General features: G+C 40.9%; 1 protein-coding gene across 1 annotated transcript in view; it reads left to right on the top strand.

Moving 5' to 3' along the window:
- Window positions 1-436: 436 nt before the first annotated feature.
- LOC126985300 (msx2-interacting protein-like) overlaps window positions 437-21,488 on the top strand; it is a 58,064-nt gene continuing 37,012 nt past the window's right edge. The window contains exon 1 of the mRNA XM_050840010.1: window positions 437-594. The gene's annotated coding sequence lies outside the window, so the exon portion shown is untranslated. The remainder of the gene's footprint in view (window positions 595-21,488) is intronic.

The raw sequence follows: 21,488 nt of genomic DNA, 5'->3' as shown, positions 1-21,488 counted from the left end.
TTTCGTATTCTCTCGTATTTCCTTTCTCCCTTTTTCCCTCCAGGTACGTAAGAATGAGGATAAAAAATGGGAATGTCTTGGATGCTGAGAGAAGAGAGATGAGGTTGAGGGTTGTGTGTGTGTGTGGGGGGGGGGGAGATAGTGGTGGGGGTTGAAGGGTTATCGGGGGAGGAGGAGGAGGAGGAAGAGGAGGAGGAGGAGGAGGAGGAGGTTGGTTGGGGTTGAGGGTTGGGCGGAGAGGGGTTGCTGGGAGGAGTTGAAGGGTTGATGTAGGAGGAGGAGGAGGAGGAGGAGGAGGAGGAGGAGGAGGAGGCTGTTCAGTGGAGCGTCGCAACCGAAGTGGAGGGCTGGAGGGAATGAAGGAGGGAAGGAGGGAGGGAGGGTGGAGAAAGTGGGTGGTGGCAGTGCCGGTGGCGGGGCGGGGGTCTCGGCAGGTGTCTGTGTGTCTGTGTGTGTGTCTGTGTGCGTGTAGGTGTGTACGTGTGTAGTTGTGGAGGCCAGTGTGAGAGTGTGTGTCGTCCGGTGTACACGCGAGGACCAGCAGGCTCTGACGCACACACACACGCACACGCGGCATGCTTTGGCGTTCACAAGGTATGGTAAAGTGCACACACATACGCACGTACAGGAATATCTCTCTCTAATCCCATCTCCGCCACTTCCCTTCTCACGTTTTCTTCTGCATTCCATCTATCTTTATTTTTAGTGGTGTTCGTTCGATATATATATAAGTCTACATACAAATATACATACATACATACATACATAAATACATCTCTCTATCTCCTTACACCGTTTTCCTTCTATCTACTCCTTCCCTTATCCTCCTGCGTCCACTAAGTATAGGAAAGTTTGAATACACAAGTGCTTATCTCTCTCCCTTCTCCTTCGCTTCATCTCCCTTCGTTTCCTCGTCCTCCTATCCTTCACTCGTTCACTCTCTTTCTCTTCTTCCTAGTGTTCTTTTTCCCTCTCCCCGAACATCTCATTTTCTGCGTCCACTAAGTATAGGAAAGTTTAAATACACAAGTGCATATCTCTCTCCAATCTCCTTCGCTTCATCTCCCTTCGTTTCCTAGTCCTCCTATTCTTCACTCGTTCACCCTCTTTCTCTTCTTCCTAGTGTGTTTTTTTCCTCTCCCCGAACATCTAATTTTCTGGGTCCTCTAAGTACAGGAAAGTTTAAATACACAAGTGCATATCTCTCTTCCTTCTCCTTCGCTTCATCTCCCCTTCCTTCCTCGTCCTCCTCTCCTTCACTCGTTCACTCTCTTTCTCTTCTTCCTAGTGGATTTTTTTCCCCTCTCCCCGAGCATCTCATTTTCAGCGCCTCTTATCAGATTCAAACACTATATTTTTCCCTTCTGCTCTTTTGTTTTTTGCTTCTGCTTGTTTTCCTCACGCACCTGTCTTGCCTGTCATACCTGTGCGCTCGTCTGCCGTGTTTATTTTTACATTAGTCTCATTTACACTTTAACATCTTTTCATATTTGGTGGTAATTGGTATTGTTGTCTGTTTGTACTTTCCCGCATAAGGTTCTGTTATTTTTTTGGGGGGTGGGGGGACATTTTATCGTTTTTTAGTACACGTTCTATTTTGATATCTTGCTTGTGTTTCTAGGAATGTATCAGAAGTCACAATTTCTCTTTTTTTTCCGCTTTCCTTAATTTGATCCAATCGTCTTTTTTTCCCTCACAGTTTATTTACTTCTTTTTCTTTCTTCTTTACACTGAATATATCTTCTTTTCCGTGTATCTTTTTCCTTCATCTTACATTGAGCATATCTTAATTTCTTACTTCATTACACTGAATCTATCTCCTTTTCCTGTGTTCTAAAGTGTTCTGAGAGCTAGTTAGATGATTTTCCTTTCTCCTCTTAAGTAAATAACCCAAGAAATGCGAAACCATTACACGCTCATAATCGTCACCATCATCAACCACTCCAATCACCCAAGACGGTATCGGTGTCCTTTCATTTCTCGCAACTTTTTCTTTCTTGAGGTAAGTGATTTAAAAGTTGTCGAGTTTGGGTTCCACGAAGATAATGACCAAGGCGTGAAAGTAAGAGAGTGGAGGAAATGGCTCGTGAGTTTACCTGTCAGGTGTGGGGTCCTCATTACGAGGGTGTTAGTGTTGTTGTTGTTGTTGTTGTTTTTGTTGTTAATGTTAGCGTTTTTGTTGTTATTGTTGTTATTGTTTTAGTAGTAGTAGTAGTAGTAGTAGTAGCAACAGTAGTAGCAGTAGTAGTATTAAAGTAGTTGTAGTAGAAGTAGTAAAAGTAGTAGCAGTAGTAGTATTAGAGTAGTAGTAATAGTAGTAAAAGTAGTAGAAGTAGTAGCAGCAGCAGCAGTAGTAGTAGTAGTAGTAGTAGTAGTAGTAGAATTAGTAGTAGTAGTGTTTTTGTTCTCTTGTTCTTGTTCTTGTCTAGAAGTGTAGGAGCGAATCTGTGTGCTGTTTGTCAGAGAGAGAGAGAGAGGAAGAAAGGACCGGAGGGAAAGAAGAAAGAAAGGAGAAACTCTGTGAGGAATTTATGGTGGAGATGAGAAAGAGGATGTGAGAAGGAGAATTTATAGCAGAGAGGAAAAAGAGAAAATGTTGAGTTATAGAGTTTCTCGGGGAGATATACTGGAGTGGAAAAGGAAGAGGAAGTGTACGTGAGAAAGATAGAGTTAGTGAGAATGACAGTGCAGGCTAAGAAATTATATTGGTGGTATCAAAGGAAATAAATACATAGACTGTGAATGTGGGAGAAAGGGAGAAAAAAGATTATAAATGAGAGGGAGAGAGAGAAAAAAAGGAGATTGTAAATGAGAGGAAGAGAGGGAGAAAAAAGGAAAGATTGTGAATGAGTGGGAGAGGGAGAGGAAGAAAAAGGGAAAGGTTGTGAATGAGAGGAGTAAAGGGAGAAAAAGGAAAGATTGTGAATGAGAAAGAGAAAAAAGGAGATTGTAAATGAGAGGAAGAGAGGGAGAAAAAAGGAAAGATTGTGAATGAGTGGGAGAGGGAGAGGAAGAAAAGGGAAAGGTTGTGAATGAGAGGAATAGAGGGAGAAAAGGGAAAGATTGTGAATGAGTGGGAGAGGAAGAAAAAGGAAAAGGGAAAGGTTGTGAATGAGTGGGAGAGGAAGAAAAAGGAAAGGTTGTGAATGAGAGGAATAGAGGGAGAAAAGGGAAAGATTGTGAATGAGTGAGTGGAAAAACGGAGAGAGTGTGAATGAGAGAGTGAGTGACAAAAAAGAGAGATTGTGAATGAGAGAGGGAGAGGAAGAAAAAGGGAAAGGTTGTGAATGAGAGGATTAAAGGGAGAAAAAGGAAAGATTGTGAATGAGTGAGCGAAAAAAAGGAGTGTGAATGAGAGAGTGAGAGTGACAAAAAAGAGAGAGTGTGAATGAGAGAGGGAGAGGGAGTCAGAGAGAGAAAAGAGAGAGAGAGCGAGAGTGAGAGTGCAAGGATGCGAGTTGTCATCAAGAGCGTGTAAAAAGCCTCCCCTCAGAACTAATCATCTTACTTATTTTACGTAACAACTCCACTTACGGCAAACAAGCAAAAAAGAGAAACAAATGAATGCCCGTCTCCAAGTGGTAAAGATGAGCGGGTTTTGCGGGGAAGGAAACATAAACGACAAGGATGTGCATAAAAACACACTTAAGGAATACAAATGAAGGCCTATAAAGCTAAATGCAGTAAAATTGAGCTCGTTTTGCGGGGAAGGAGACATAAATGAGAAAGATATGAATAAACACACGCTTAACGAAGACACATGGAGGCCGATATAGCTCCATGCGGTAAAATAGAGCTCGTTTTGTAGTGAAGGAAATATAAATGAGAAAGATATGCATAAACACACGTTTAACGAAGACAAATGGAGGCCGATATAGCTCCATGTGGTAAAATTGAGCTCGTTTTGCAGTGAAGGAAATATAAATGGAAAGATATGCATAAACACAAACACACGCTTAACGAAGACACATGGAGGCCTATATAGCTCCATGCGGTAAAATTAAGCTCGTTTTGCGGTGAATAATGCGCAAGAGTTACGCCATACACTTACACGTAAATTTATGAACACAGGAACATGCGTACACAAACATACATACACACAAACACAGACCAAGAGAGAGAAAGGATATAGTATACAAAGAGAGAGACAGACGGACAAACACACACACACACACACACACACACACACACACACACACACACACACACACACACACACACACACACACAAACACACTCACGCAAGCACACAGACACACACACGTACACTCGAATATAGACTCATTCAAATACAAAGAAAGACAGACAAGTACCAGAACATGCAAAGAGACAGACAGACGGACAAACCACACACACACACACACACACACACACACACACACACACACACACCTGGCCTCTCAAGAACAACAACAACAATGCCACTACTTTCCTACCTGTGGCTTTAGCATGACCATCACACTCTCACACTCCCCACAATCACACATCTCTCCCCAGCCTTCCTCCCTCACTCTCCCTCCCTCCCTCACGCGCTCCCTCGCTCTCCCTCCCTCGCGCAATAATCCCTCCGCGGTGACAGTCTCAATTGTTATGTTCGTCGCCGTCATCCAGGTAAAAAAAATATGCTTGTAAGATGATTTCAGTGGTAAATTTTGCGTGGTTAGTTGTATATTCTCCGTTATTCAGGATAAAATGTTTAACGGACGCTCTGTAAGAACAATATATATATCTCTGGTTTATCTAATACTTTTGTTTTCCGCTCATTCTAGAAAAAAAACAAAAAAACAGACGCTATATAATAAGTACTCGGTTTTAAATCTTCTCAGTTAGACTTGAATTAGACATATTCTTTTCAAAAACAGATGGTTTACGAGAACTGAGTTGAAAATCTCGATTACTTTTATATTTATCTCAATCCAGGTAAGAAGATAGGCTTTATAAGAGTAATTCTGTATTAAAGTTTTTTAATTAACTTCATACTCGACAAATTCTAGGCATAAAAAGACGATTTGTGAGAACAATTAAGAAGCTCTTTTTTATACTTCTCTCAATCGACCTAAGAACAAACGTTTTATAAGAATTCAGTGTTACATGTTCTGGTACCTCAATGCTCAACATATTCTAGGCATAAAGAGACGATTTCTGAGAGCAATTAAGAAGCAAATCTCAGCTCTTTTTATACTTCTCTCAATCCAGCTAAGAACAAACGTTTATTAAGAATACTGTGTTAAATGTTCTGTTACCTCAGTGCTCAACATATTCGAGGCATGAAGAAGAATAATTAAGAAGCAAAACCCAGCTCTTTTTATACTTCTCTCAATCCACCTAAGAATAAACGTTATATAAGAATTCAGTGTTACAGATGTTCTGTTACCTCAGTGCTCAACATATTCTAGGCATGAACAGACGATTTGTGAGAAGAATAAAGAAGCAAATCCCAGTTCTTTTTATACTTCTCTCAATCCACCTAAGAATAAACGTTATATAAGAATTCAGTGTTATAGATGTTCTGTTACCTCAGTGCTCAACATATTCTAGGCATGAAGAGACGATTTGTGAGAAGAATAAAGAAGCAAAACCCAGCTCTTTTTATACTTCTCTCAATCCACCTAAGAATAAACGTTATATAAGAATTCAGTGTTATAGATGTTCTGTTACCTCAGTGCTCAACATATTCTAGGCATGAAGAGACGATTTGTGAGAAGAATAAAGAAGCAAAACCCAGCTCTTTTTATACTTCTCTCAATCCACCTAAGAATTCAGTGTTAGAAGTTCTTTAACCTCAGTGCCAACGTTGCCAGATTGTCGTACTCAGCCTCCCATGTTTGCCGATTTCCGACCCCAAAACTGCCTCCTCGACCCGAATAACTGCCTTCATATATAGTTATCGTTAAAATGGTTAATTATTGGTGTTTTCTGGCAATAGCTATGGCTTAGAAACCGGTAAATACGAGGCCCTGAGTACGATAATCTGTCAACGGTGCTCAGTGCTCAACAAATTCTAGGCGTGAAGAGACGATTTGTGAGGAGAATTAAAAGGCAAATCGCAGTTACTTATACTTCTCTCAATCCAAGTAAAATCAGATGCTATTAAAGACAAATCTGTGGATAATCTGAAACATCTGTACTTCAAATAATCCAGATATAAGCGGAGACTCTGTAGGAACATCTCAACAACACCTCATTCATTGTCACACTCCCCACGCTGGACATCACATTAGCTTTGCTCTATAAAAAGATCTCAAAGCCGAGTCAAGTTTCTCTGCCCTTCAAGTCTCAGTTAGGAGAATTTAGTATTATTCATGTGGTTTTTTTAACTGTTTGGCTATACATCACTTTAGTCTTCATCTTCTACCTCTTTCAGTTATCAGTTTTAGTCATATACTTCTTATCTATCCGTCCCTACCTATCTCATCTCTTTCCTCTAGTTATTTGATCTCGACTCTATTATATCTCCTTCGTCTAAATTACCTATCTTTTCCAGTGATAAATCATAGTCATACAACTCTTAACCATCCGCCCATCCATCTTGTTCTATCTCTTCTCTTTCCTCAAGTTATTTTATCTCAAGTTTATTACATTTCCTTCGCCTAAATTACCTATCTTTTCCAGTGATAAATCATAGTCATACAACTCTTAACCATCCGCCCATCCATCTTGTTCTATCTCTTTTCTTTCCTCTAGTTATAAGATCTTAAGGCTATTATATCTTCTACGTCTTAATTTCTACCTTTATCAGTAATTAGTTTTAGTCATACAACTTTTACCTATCCGTCCCTCTCTTTCTATATCTTCTTCCTCTATTATTAAGATCTCAAGGCTGTTATAATCATCTCCTTAGTGTCAATCATCTACCTTTATCAGTAATTAATCTCAGCCGTACAACTCTTTATCTATCCGTCCCTACCTTTCTATATCTCTTTTCTTTCTTCTTTTTCAGTAATTGATTTTAACCATCCTTTTCTTATCTAACTGTCCATCATTTTCTTTCTCTTCTCTTTAATCGCTTTATAAGATCTTAGGGTTACAATATCTCCAATTTAATCATCTACCTTTATCAGTATTTAATTTTAACCATACAACTCTTACCTACCCGCCCCTCCCTTTTATCCTCTCTCTTCTCTCTTCTAGTTATTAAATTCTAAGGCTATTAGTTTCACTTGGTACTATCTTCTGATCACAAGGTGCAGCATCTCGGCCAACTAATCATCTCTGACACGTATTATCTTCAAACTGGTTCCTATTTCCTATCGCTAACAAGTCAATAAATTCTATGGGGTTTTCTTCCACAGATAAAATTGAATCGCTTATCTAATTTCGTGCATAGGAGGAATTATAGACTCTGCCGATGCAAAACACACACACACACACACACACACACACACACACACACACACACACACACACACACACAAGCACACACACACACACACACACACACAAGCACACATGGTCCCTCGCCTCAAGTGAAGTGATCTAGGCTTAAACACACACTTACCTACAGACCGACTGACCATTAAAACACACTCACACACTCACACGCCAAGGCACTTTCATCGAGGAAATTACATTGGGATAATAAACTTTCACGGCTTAATTCTGCAAACCTTGAGGCATTCCGGGTCTGCACAGTTCTAAATGACACCTTCCCTTCTTCTTTGGGTGTTTTTATGCCTCATTTTGTTTTTCTTTATTTTGTGATTTCTTCTGATTTTTTCGTTAAATGTTTGAAAAGAGAGAGAGAGAGAGAGAGAGAGAGAGAGAGAGAGATAATAGAGTTACGCAGGTCGCTCATTGTACTGTAGGCACCAAAGCGTTACCCGAGACACGTTTTTCAGCGGTCAATAACATAACAAAGGAGAGAAAGAATTGGATCAGTCGTGTGTGTGTGTGTGTGTGTGTGTGTGTGTGTGTGTGTGTGAATAATTGTACGCCTTCGACACTTTCAAGGATGCTGCATGATAAGAAATTTTTTAATGCTCTCTCTCTCTCTCTCTCTCTCTCTCTCTCTCTCTCTCTCTCTCTCTCTCTCACACACACACACACAAAACAATGAACAAAAGAAATAAAAAGAGAGAAGAATATGATGAAGCACTTAAATGATGAAGCTAAAATAAAATGTATATATATAAAAAAAATACAAAGGTACAAAAGTCATAATATTGGACACGGCATTACACAACACTCACATTCCCTTAAGAAGAAAATCCAAAAAGAAAAAAAAAGACAATATGACATCAATCCAGTGGCGTGGCGCAGTGGTGGTTTGTGGCCTCGACTTACAACATCGTGATCCGCGGTTCGATTACCCCGACAAGTGGAATCAATTTGGAGTGGGCTTCCTTTCACTCTCAACCGTTTGTGTGCTAGGTAAAGAGTGGAGAGGGGCGTGGCATTTGTCCTACATTGTATAAGCGGTCTGTCTATCTATCTATCACGCAATCAGTATATCTATCATCAATCTATACCAATCTATTTATTCATTTAGTTATCTATTTATATGTCTCATCTATCAATCTCTCTCTCTCTCTCCCTCTCTATCTATCTACCTGTCTACCGACCTACCTATCTATTTATCTAAGGTGATGATCTGTAACTTCGCTTCTTGGTAAAATAGGATCTGAACGCCTTACCTGGTGAAACGAGTACATAGGAAGGTTTAATAGGAATAGATAGGAAGGAAACTTTACACTCTCTGGCGCTAAATAGGATCAGAACGTTTTGATTGATGAAATGAATGCGTGGAGAGGTGGTGAGACTGACACACAAAATGAACTTTAACATGGAAGCAAAGAGAGGAAGTGTAGCCTAAGTCTGCGTTAAAATTTGAGTTCTATGGATTACTGGGCGAACGAAGACACGTGACGCTTTCAACTCTCAGAACAATTCTTTCCAAAGGCCTCAAGGAATATTAGCCGGGTTCTCAGGAGTGTTCTATTCACATTCATGGTGCAGGAGCCTTGTCAAATCATCACTAGGGGCCGCTTTCACAGTCATTTTGTTTGTTTAGTTTGTTACCAATGGCGGCGATCGCGCTATAGTATTTCCACGTAAAACTGGCCGAAGGGGTAGTGGCGGCTGCGGGGTTAGCCTAGCCCCGCACCTTGCCACACACTCTCAACGCCTCTCGCTTCCTCTGCAGCCGCCACTACCCCATAGGCTAGTTTCACGTGGAAAACTATACCGTCGATCTCCGCCACTGGTAACGATCAAAACAAACAAAGTGACTGAAAGCGGCCCTAGGTTCATAAGGCTACCCATGGAACCGCCCACCTCTACGAAAGCCTTTGCACATTTAGGTTTGTAAGTTCCGAAACGTTTGAGAATGTGGGGCTTTTAAGATACAAAGATACATAAGGAAACGAGAAGACTACAAAAGGCCCATAAACGTAAAAGAAGGGACGGTAACCTCACTCCCCCCCGTCACATTGCGCTGATTGGACGGTGTAACAGGGGAGAGGAGTGTGACGGGATGGGAAAAGCATCGCGCGCGTATTATACAGCAAATTAGTATCAACAATGCTTAATAGATTTATGGCGACAACAAAACTCTGCTCCAGTCCGCATCTCTACGCAACACTTCCAAAGAGGGCAAAGAACTCCAAAAGATAATAAAATACCTGTAATGGAAACTTTCGCAACTCTGTGATTTATCGGAACGCTTGCAGGTTACTTATTTGCTATAAGCGATTAGGCCACCAGAAAATTGAGAGAGAGAGAGAGAGAGAGAGAGAGAGAGAGAGAGAGAGAGAGAGAGAGAGAGAGAGAGAACAAGACACACCACCGCTACAAAGAATGTGCTGTCAAATTCGTGCGTGAGCGGCGGGCCTCGGAAGCTTTCTAACTAATGACACATCAACCGTACCTACCTGAGACACACCTGCTCGGAGGACCGGAAGTAGGGCCTCGGTAGCCATGCAGGTAGCAAAATAAAGGTGGAAAGACTATCATTGAGGGAACCTAACGAGGGGAAAGACGAGGTGGAATTGAAAAGGAATTAAAGGTTTAACTAACAGGAGGGAAGGAAAGTTAAAAAAAAAAGGTAGAAAGACTATCATTGAGGGAAACTAACGAGGGGAAAGACGAGGTTGGAATTGGTATTAAAAAGGAATTAAAGGTGTTACTAAAATAAAATAAAATAAAATAAAAAGAGGGCATTGATTGAATAGATTGAATAGTTTGAATTGTTTTTTTATTGTTGTTGTTGTTGTTGTTGTTGTTGATGGTGGTGTTGGTTGTGGTGTTGGTGGTGATGGTTGTTGTTGTTGTTGTTGTTGTTTGACTGAAAAAGTAACAGTTTGTCCATGAGTGAATGAGGAAAGGTGGAAAATGAATGAGTGAATGAACGAGAAATCATGCGTAGATTAATAATTGAAAAATGCCGATTCATTACATTATTGAAACTCGTATAAATTTGTGGATTAGAGAACACGGATGCAATATGAGAGAAAGGAAGACAGTCATTCAGACAATTTGTGTGGGAGAAATGAAGCGAAATTGATGTGTTTGAGGAGATGTAAGCTGATATTAGTGGAGCTGAATGGAATAAGTAATAGCTACATCATCATCATTCTCTCTCTCTCTCTCTCTCTCTCTCTCTCTCTCTCTCTCTCTCTCTCTCAATATACCTACTTACTTACTTCCCTATCTATCTACCTATCTACCTACCTGTCTATCTTCCTACTTACCTATTTTTCTACCTGTCTACCTATTCAACTACCTACCTACTTGCCTGCCTACCTATTTTTCTGCTTGTTTGTCTATCCAACTACCTACCTACCCATCTGTCTACCCTTCTATCTACCCATCTAGCTACGTATCTACTACTACAACAATCTTAACTCAACAACAGAAGGGAGAAACAAGGACGCAGCCAAAAAAAATGTTGGGAATTGGTGTCACTTTCCACTGATACGCGTGAATGGTGGTATATGGAAGGGGCGGGGAGGAGGGCGTGGAGTGAGGGAGGGAAGTAGAGAAGCCAGGGGTGGAGGAGAGGAAGGGAGGCTAAAGGGTGGAGGTGGGGAAGGGAGAGAGGCTGGCAGGAGTGGGGTGGGAGTGTGTGTTGACGCGTTCCTGTGGCTAAGGCTGTTGGTCTTAGTGGCTGGAGGACTTAACTCGCTGAATTTTTGTGACTAATTTACGAGGATGTGTGTGTGTGTGTCTTTACCAACAACAGCAACAGCAACAGCAACGTTAACGAAATAAGATACAGAAACAAAGCACTCGAAAAAGGAAATACAAACAAACGGATTGATAAAAGTTGACAGGACCAAACGGAGTATTCAAAACAACCTTACTGACATGCGAGAACGTGTGTCTGAAATGATGTAAAAGTTTGTACGAAAAAAAGATTATCACTCTTATAAACGGATTAATACAAGCTAACAGGCCCTTACACACTACCCAAAACAAATTGATGAATACGAGAACGTGTGTTTGAAGTCATGTAAAAGTTTGCACGAAAAAAAAAAAGAGAAACATCACCCATTAGAGAGAAAAAACAACAACCATAAACGGACTAGCTAACAAGACCTAACCCACTATTCAAGACAACCTTATTAAAATGCTACAACGTGTGTCTAGTGAAGTAAAAGTTACTACGAAAAAAGAATCACGCAGTAGGGAAATACAAAAGTAAACGGATTAATATAAACTATCAGACCATAACACACTCTTCAAAACAACCTTATTAAAATGCTACAACGTGTGTCTGTAGTGAAGTAAAAGTTAGTAAGAAAAAAAAATCGCTCACTAGGGAAATACAAAAATAAACGGATTAATATAAGCTAACAGGCCCTAACACACTCTTCAAAACAAACTTATTAACATACGATAACGTGTGTCGGTAGTGAAGTAAAAGTTAGTAAGAAAAAAAAATCGCTCACTAGGGAAATGCAAAAATGAACGGATTAATATGAGCTACCAGACCCTAACACACTCTTCAAAACAAACTTATTAACATGCGAGAACACGTGTCCGTTGTATGTATTCAGAGTGTGTGGATATGATGCGTTGAAAGTACAAAGTAATGTTGACTGTGTATACAACATGAAAAAAAAAAAAAATGCTAAGGTATATATTGAAACAGGTGCTGGTTAATAATTTGTGTTCTATTTTTTTTTTTTTTTTTTGGCTGTGTAGTATTGCAATGTTCGTGACCGGTGAAATATTTTGTCTGTGCGTCCTCCTTCTCTTTTCTTTGCATTCTCCTTCTTTTCCTGAGCATTCTTTCTTTTCCTCACTTTTTTCTTCCTTTTCTTTCATAGGAGTCTTTCTTCTTTTCTTGCATGCCTCCTTTTCTTTCTCCTTTCTCTTTCTTCTCCTTTTTTTTTACTGCCTTCTCATTTTCTCTCCCTTTTTTCTTCCCTCTTCTTTCATTACATACCTCCATTTCTTCCTCCTCCTCCTCCTCCTCCTCCTCTTCACCATCATCGTCTTCCTCCTCCTCCTCCTCCTCTTCTTCACTGCCACTATCGCCTTCCTTATCACCCTCATTGGAGAAGACTCGTCAAATGTCAGGACCAAACCGAACATGCTCTCTCTCTCTCTCTCTCTCTCTCTCTCTCTCTCTCTCTCTCTCTCTCTCTCTCTCTCTCTCTCTCTCATTTTCAGCTTAAAAAGAAAGGTCTAGAGATGAAAAGCATGAGAGAGAGAGAGAGAGAGAGAGAGAGAGAGAGAGAGAGAGGAACCTACCCACATACCCAACTCTAATGACTTCATCTTCCCTCTGCGTGTCTCCCTAAATAATAACCATAATTCTTTTTAACTTGTATGGGGAGAGAGGGAGAGAGAGAGAGAGAGGCCTCGAGGGGACAACATGAAGTGAGAGAGAAAGTGTGTGAAAGAGAGAGAGAGGGTGGGGAAGAGGAAGAACAACAACCTTTAAATGTTCATCCTCTACAATTTATTCTATTTCTTTCGTGTATGGAGAGAGAGAGGAAGAGACAGAGACCTAGAGGGTAGAGATAGTGAGAGAGAAAGTGTGAGAAAAAGAGAGAGAGGGAGAGAGGAAGAGCAAACCTTTCCTGTGTGACAATATTCTATAATTTCTTTTTCTTTCATGTATTTAGAGAGAGAGAGAGAGAGAGAAGCCTGGAGGGGAAACATGAAGTAAAAAAGTGAGATAAAGAGAGGGAGAGAGAGCGGAGGAACAAGTCTTTCTTATGTGACAATCTTTAAATGATAACCTTCTACAGTCCATACTTTTTCCTCACTCTACCTTTTTCTTTTTCTCACTCACGCACGCACGCACAAACTCACCTTTCCAACCGCGCATCATCCTAATAACAGTAATGCTTCTCCTCAAATGGACACAACACGTAGCGACAGAACGATTGGGAAGGGAACGAAAGTACGGTCACCACCACTTCATAAATACAACCTTTCACGCTACTCTCTCTCTCTCTCTCTCTCTCTCTCTCTCTCTCTCTCTCTCTCTCTCTCTCTCTCTCTCTCTCTCTCTTGTCTCTTCTTTCTCTTCTTTTCTCTCTCTCTCTCTCTCTCTCTCTCTCTCTCTCTCTCTCTCTCTCTCTCTCTCTCTCTCTCTCTCTCTCTCTCTCTCTCTCTCTCTCTCTCTCTCTCTCTCTCTCTCTCTCGTAGCTCGTCTTCATCAGTGGCTTGACGTGATCTAATAAGTGCACACCAGGCTTCTTCCTCAATAGCTTCCTTGTAACTCAACTGAGCGTCTCAATCAGCGATGACCAGGACCCAGAAGCGTGTGATTGCGCAGCGCTTTCCGGCCTCTCTTGTGAACGCGCCGCCGCCAGCATCCAGTCAGTTAGCAAAGCCATTCTGGAGAGTCAATTAGCGTTATAGTGTTTGTGAAGAAAGACGAGTGTAGGTGCAGAGAAAAACAAGATAGATTAACAGTTTGTACAGGAAGACGTGTGTGGGTGCTGAGAAAGAGATAGGCAATTAGATAGATATAGGTAGATAGTTAGAAATAGATAGATAGATAGATAGACAGATAGCTAGAGAGAGGGAGAGAGGAAGAGAGAGAGAGAGCTGCTGCTAACCATTATAACAGAAAACCCAAACAACAGACGTAAACCCGAAAAATAAAAACAAACATTCCCTCCCGAAATAAGTAAATAAAAAAGTTTCAAATGCAGCGAACCTAAAACATCAAACAGAGAGACGCAAAGAGCAGAACGAAAAGGAAACAGAGAGAAGGGAGGAAGAGGGAGGATTAACGTATAAAGAAACACATTGAAATACCAGGAAGGAGAAAAGTCTATGTAAAAAAGAAGGTTTAGGAAGAAGGGTGTGAAAAAGGTGAATACAGAGAGAAAGTTGACAAATAACAAAGTGGTTGCGGCAGAGTTGGAGACAAGAGGAAAAGTGCTGATCGGGGAGAAAAAAGCGCTAGACATGGACATCCAAATATCAAGAAAAGGGCGTTTAAGAGAAATTTTAAGGGGAATGACGAGGAGGAGAAAGATGAGACAACAGTGTCGTGGCGGTATAGTTGTGGTGACTTGGAAGGAAAGAGCGGGAAATACGAACATCCGAATAGTGACAGAAGAGCATTCAAAAGAGAAATTATAGGCAGAATTTGACTTAATTCACCGAGAAAAGAAAACGTTACCAAAAACTGATACCAAGAAAACTTACATGAAAGAGCCCCCCCCCCAAAAAAAAAAAAAAAAAAAAAAAAAGAAAGCAAATAATGATGATGAAGAAAAATTTAATCAAGAAAACAACAGATCACTTAATAGAGAAAATGTAAGCAGAATTTGACGTAATCTATGAACAGAGATAATATATTTTACACCAATTCTTCCAAACGAAGCAAACCGTTTGAACGAGAAATAACGAATGAGAGAGTGAGTGATTCTGATGACAAATGAAGATCAACAATGAACATCATGAGATAACATAATTTAGAATTTGACTTGATTTTTAGGGAGGAAATAAATATTACACAAATAAATCCATGCCATACAAACACACAGTCTGAACGAGAAACAACAGAATAAGAAAATGTGTGGATCTGATTAAGAAATAAAGAAAAACAATGAGCACTCAAGAAAAAAAAAAAACATAAGCAGGATTTGACTTACTTTTTGGAGATAAAATAAATAATACACAAATTATTCAAGACGAAATAATGAACCTTAACGAGAAATTGCAAATGAGAAAGTACGTGATTCTGGTGACAAATGAAGAAAAAACGATGAGTACTTAAGAGAACACGTAATGAGAATTTGACGTACTGCTTAGAGATAAAAAAAGATATTACACAAATTATTCTATACCATATAACGAGTCTTAACGAGAAATAACAAATGAGACAGTGAGTGATTCTGATGAAAAAAAAAAAAAAAAGACACTTAGAAGAGAAAACTTAAGCAAGATTTGACTTACATTTTGGAGACAGAGAGAGAGAAAAAAAAGACCCACACATTTTAAACCAAGATGAAAATAATACTGAACAAGAGATACCGGACGAGAAAGTGTCGCCAAATAAAAAAGAAAAGAAAATGAAAACAGTGCAGCAGAATTACCTCAACACTCGACATTATAGAAAACAGCACTGAAAAAAAAAAAAACTCCAAAAAATCACAATAAATAAATAAATGAATACATAGATACATAATAGAAAGACCTACCCGTGTATACTCCGTTGACTGCTTTGCTTGAGGTGTTTATAAAAAAATCTTATGCATGCGATTTCAATTTGCATGATAAATAAATGATTAAATAAACACATAGATACATAATAAAAAAAGACCTACGCGTGTATACTCCATTGATTGCTTTGCTTGAGGTGCTTATAAAAAAAATCTTATTCATGCGATTCTAATTTGCATGATTTCTCTAACGCATCAATACGGTGGGTTTTTATTATCTTTTTTCCCTCTCTCTCTCTCTCTCTCTCTCTCTCTCTCTCTCTCTCTCTCTCTCTCTCTCTCTCTCTCTCTCTCTCTCTCTCTCTCTCTCTCTCTCTCTCTCTCTCTCTCTCTCTCTCTCTCTCTCTCTCTCTCTCTCTCTCTCTCTCTCTCTCTCTCTCTACTTCCCTTCACGATTTCACTCCCTTCTCTTCCCCCTCACTTTGCCTTCCCATATTTGTCTTTTTCCACATCATTTCATCTCCTGCTTCCTCTTTTCTTACTCTGTGCTTCCTAATTCTCCTCTGTTTGCCTCTCGCTCATTTCTCTTTCTGCTTCACCTTTCTTTTTTTTCACATTTGCGTTTTTTCAGACGTTAGCTTTACTTCCTCCTTCCTTTTCCCTTTTCCCTCACTCACTCTCTCTTCCTCATTCCTTCCCTCTCATTTTTATCGCCCTCTACATAGTTTTTCTCTTTCCATGTGACGTTTCCTATCTTTTTTCCCATCTCCTTCTCCTTTCCTTTCTCTTCCTCATTTTTCCTTCTCACTTTTCTTACTCTCAACCTGATTTTTCTTTTTCCACGTGAATTTTCTTATATTTTTCCTCCTATCCCCTTCCTTCCTAGTTCCCTCCCTGCCACACCTTCCTCCCTTTTTTCCTTCCAACCCTCCCCTTTCCTTTCTCACCCTCTCTTCCTCTCCCCCTTTCCAGTCAAGGCCACGCCCTCTTATGACCGAAGAAAGAATTATAAATGTGAGAAAGGAATAGAAGAACGTGTCACATTTCTCTCTCTCTCTCTCTCTCTCTCTCTCTCTCTCTCTCTCTCTCTCTCTCTCTCTCTCTCTCTCTCTCCTAGCACTATATGGAGCACACTACCACCACCACTACCACCACCATCACCACTATCACTACCACTACAACCATCACCATCACCACTATCACCACCACTACCAACACAACCATCACCATAATATTTTTTCCACAGCCTTGCGAAAAAAAAAGGTAACTGTGGGAACGGGACTAACGACAGGTAGGATCATTGCCTCCAGGTATTGGCAATGGTGGTGGTGGTGGTGGTGGTGGTGGTGGCAACACTGCAACACTCCCAAGGTCACGTGTGTATTACCTGGTCATCGTTGCCAAGTCCAGTATTGCACGCGGTTATTTTTGGTCCCTGTGTGCTCTGTGTTGCAACGACCATACAACCTTGAAATAGTGGAGCATGTGTGTGTGTGTGTGTGTGTGTGTGTGTGTGTGTGTGTGTGTGTGTGTGTTATTATGGTCAAGAACCGTATTTCAGCATGTCTCCTTCCCCTTGTGTTGGTCCACCTTTCCTTTCCTTTCCTTTTCTGTTAAAATTACTCCAACCTTGAAAGAGTGGATGTGGTTTGTGTATCTTGACTTACGGATGTGTCTGCGTAGAGGTGCTGTTATTATGTTTACCGTTTTGCTTGTTCGTACTTTTTCCTTCCTATACTGAAATGGCCCAAACCTTAAAATACAGCATGTCTTTTGTTTATGCCTTACGTTCGTGTGTATATAGTTGCTGCTACCAAGATCTATACCTCAATGTTATTCTGTTAGTTTTTGGCCTCTGTGCTCTGTGCTTAAAAGACTACAACCTTGAAATAGTGTAAATTGTCTCATGTATATGGTCTACGTATGTGTGTGTGTGTGTGTGTGTGTGTGTGTGTGTGTGTGTGTGTGTGTGTGTGTGTGTGTGTCTATAGTTTCTGCTACCAAAACCTGTAATTCACTGTTATTCTGTTCCATGTTAGTCTTTGGCCCCCTTCCTCTGTGTTTAAATGGCTACAACCTTGATATAGTGTGGATGTGTCTCATGTAGGTATGTGTGCTCCGAATATGTGTGTGTAAGAACATGTTGCTGCTGTCAGGATCACCGCGCGAGCTGTTGTGTTTCTCACGTACGCGGTTTTGCTTTGGTTTCACGCGGCGAGTCATGTGAGAATCTGGAGATGCTTCCTGTATCTTAATTGGTTGGTCTCATTGGTAAGAAGCGGGAGGTGAGAAACAGGTAAATACTGGGAGAGGCTCGAGATGGTTCGCGGTTTTGTCTAAGTTTCACGCGATGAGTCATGTGAGAATCTGAGGCTGCTTCCTGGATCGTGATTTGTTGATGCTACGAGTGGTTTATGAGAAGCAAGTTAATGAAGGTAGAGGATTAATATTTTACGTAGATAGCCGAGATGTTTTTTTTTTTTTTTTTTTTTTTTTACAGCAAAGGAGACAGCACAAGGGCACAAAAAAAGGAAACAATGGGGAAGTTACCTTTAAAAGATTGCAGCTTGTGAACTTAAAATGTGTGTGGTTAATCAAAGTATGGTACAGAGGCTGGAAGGAGTCAGACTGTATAAATGATTATGAAAATTTACTTCACCATCAGCTTCATTTTGAAACATGAAAGTAGTCGGAGTCGATTATATATCTATCTGCCAATCTATCTTTCTGTTTAAGTATCTATCTATCTATCTATCTATCTATCTATCCATCTATCTATGTGAGTTAAGTTCTCTGTATACATCATTCTAACACATCATAGCTAACGGAGGCAAGAGGTGAGGGAACTTTAACGTTTCGGGCTCCAATCACGGAGGTTTTCCACGCATAGAGAAAGGATTCACCGGGTTTTCATGGGTGATTTTTCTGTTCATAGTGTGCATGCCGTGTTGAGCTATCCATTAAAATGACAGAACACTCCATGAAAATCCGAGCAGTTTTTAAGAGAGGCATTTCAATCATGCGTTCTGAGGTGCCGTGGAGTGGATGCCGTGTTGAGCTATCCACTAAAATCACAGAACACTCCATGAAAATCCGAGCAGGCATTTCAATCATGTGTTCTGAGGTGCCGTGGAGTGGATGCCGTGTTGAGCTATCCACTAAAATCACAGAACACTCCATGAAAATCCGAGCAGCTTTTACGAGAGGCTTTTCAATCATGCGTTCTGAGGTGCCGTGGATTGGATGCCGTGTAGAGCTATCCACTAAAATCTCAGAACACTCCATGAAAATCCGAGCAGGCTTTTTAATCATGCGTTCTGAGGTGGCGATACGTTTAAGAATACGAACTTAAGCCTGATCAAGCGTGGACGGCGGAGGGGTCGGTGCATGTTTGGTAGGGGAGAGTTAAGTTCACCTTCAAATTTACCTTGACGCGCTTCGTGGCTCCCAGACGTGATGATGATTAATGGAAGGGCGAGACTCAGGTAAAGGTAGGTTTCTGTGTCTACCTGTTCGGGCTGAATCACTCACTTGGTTAGATATGGCGGGTTCCATGTACTTAGAAAGTCACATGTAAACGTGAACACCTGGTGGGCTTTACGAGTGGTTAATGAAGCTTTGGTCAGGCTTAGATAGAGGAGCTGTTTTGTTAGGTATTGATTGACTTAAGCTACATGTTCGATAGCAGCTCCATGTACGTGAAGTTCACCTGCATAAAGACAAAACACCTGGCGAAAGTTACATGTAGTTAATGAAGCCTTGATAATGCTCAGGTATGGTTCAATTGAAGAGTTGTTCGATTACGATAATTAAGTTTTGATTGACTTAGGTTACAGTGATCGATAGCAATTCATTGTGCCTTGAAAGTCACCTGCGTAAAGGTAAAACATCTGGCGAAAGTTGCAAATGGCTAATGAGGCTTTGATAATTAATGCTCAGGACGGATTAGTTACAGTGTCGATCATTATGATAAACTTTAGCTACATTGTTTGATAAAAGGCTCATTTGTCAGTTGATACTTTACCTGTAGACGCTAAATACCTGGGGAAAGTTGGCTAATGAAGCTTCGATAATGGTTAGGTATGGGTTGATGGAAGAGTTTATCAGTCACGGTGACTAGAATTTGATTAATTTTAGGATGTGTTCGTCAGGAGGTCCATTTACCGAGAAGTTAAATTGAAGAGACGAAAATTTTGTCATATATACCTTGCTTTCGGCTATCGCAACCACATCTCCCTTAACTGTTTATTCCAAAGCATAGGGTGGATTTTTTTTCCATGATTGTGTTGGTTCTTGTGGTTGAAAGTAGTTTAGGTAAAGGAAAGGAAGGGAACTAATGATTAAGGCACACGGGGAAATCGCGGATGCCGAAATGACAACACCAACACAACAAAACGCAAATGGCAAATCACCGCCAGTACGTAAACCTTTTATTCAACCGCCAGAACAAGTTATTTACCTCACGTTTAGCGCAGGGAACAGTAAACACGCATGGCTGAGTACACGCTAGTTACGCACTTTCCTCCCGACTTTCTGGTCCCACCTCAGCAAATAGCGGTGGACCCAGAACTGTACTCTGAGACATGACAAATCGCATAAAAGTATAACAGTGGCGGACTCAAAACCTTACCGTATTACGCGCCAAACACCTCAACAAACAGCGAGAGTAACACACACTTTACCTGATACACACTATAAAACCTCAACAAATAGCATGGACCCCAAAATCTTACATGGACAGACCACATCACCTCAACAAACGAAACAAAACCTTACCCCAAGACACACAACACGACCTAAAATAACGGGGAGAGAAACAAATCCTTCCACTGATACATACAATACATTACAGTAATACACACAACACCACCTCAAAAAACAGCGACCGACACAAACCTTACCCTAATACACACTACACCACTTCAACAAACAGCGGACGCAAAACCTTACCTACAGACACATCACACCACCTCAACAAACAACGACAGTACCCAAACCTTACCTGAGACACGCCACACAGCCTCAACAAACCCCGAACATAACACAGAACCCTAACAAACAGAAAGAGATCTAAAACGCAACATCAACAGAGAGGAGACTAGAACTTCTTCCTCCTCAAAATCGAACAACAGTAATGGACTTAGAACTTTACATTGAGATAAGCCAAACCATTTCAGTAAACAGCAAAGGACTACCACCCAAAGACACTCCACAGCATCCAAGCAAACAGCGAAGGATCTAAAACTTTACCGTAAGAAGAACTCTACCTTGAGATCAGGCGAATTACCACAACAAAGCAGCAAAGGACTCAGAACTTTACCTACGACACTTCACAGCACCCACACAAGCAGCGAAGAATCTATGTCATATTCTTAAGACGTTTCGGAACCCTAGCACACATATTTGGCAGGGCTTTCGTAGGAGTTTTGGGCCTTTCCAGCTAGGGATAGTTTTATGACCCTTATGATAATCTGACCGCTTTTCTGTACCATTAACCTAGAAAACACTCATTAGAACCCGATTGACCTCCTTCCTGGCCTTTGAAAATAGTTAATGTGGAAAGTGTAAGCGTCTGGGAGTGCCGACCACAAAACTCTACCTTTAAACCCCCACCCCCTAAATCTACCCCAAACTGACACCCAGCCCCTAAATCTACCTAAACCTGACCCCGAGACCCTAAATCTACCCAAAACTGAACTCCCAACCTCTAAATCTACCCAAAACTGACCCCGAGCCCCTAAATCTATCCTAACCTCACCCCCAGTCCCTTAAGACCCACCAGGCCACCGACTCCTCTTGGCTTAGGATCAGATCGGCCCATAGGCGGATCAGCAAACACGGTGAGGGCAAACAAACACAGGCGGAAGACAACGGGGAGAAAAAGTGAGAGAGGAGAGAGTAAGAGGATGGAGA

Source organism: Eriocheir sinensis, chromosome 5, assembly GCF_024679095.1.
Source record: "Eriocheir sinensis breed Jianghai 21 chromosome 5, ASM2467909v1, whole genome shotgun sequence".
NCBI classification, from domain to species: Eukaryota; Metazoa; Arthropoda; class Malacostraca; order Decapoda; family Varunidae; genus Eriocheir; species Eriocheir sinensis.
The sequence above is the reverse complement of the archived record's forward strand: the minus strand, read 5'-3'. Positions and strand labels throughout refer to the sequence as shown.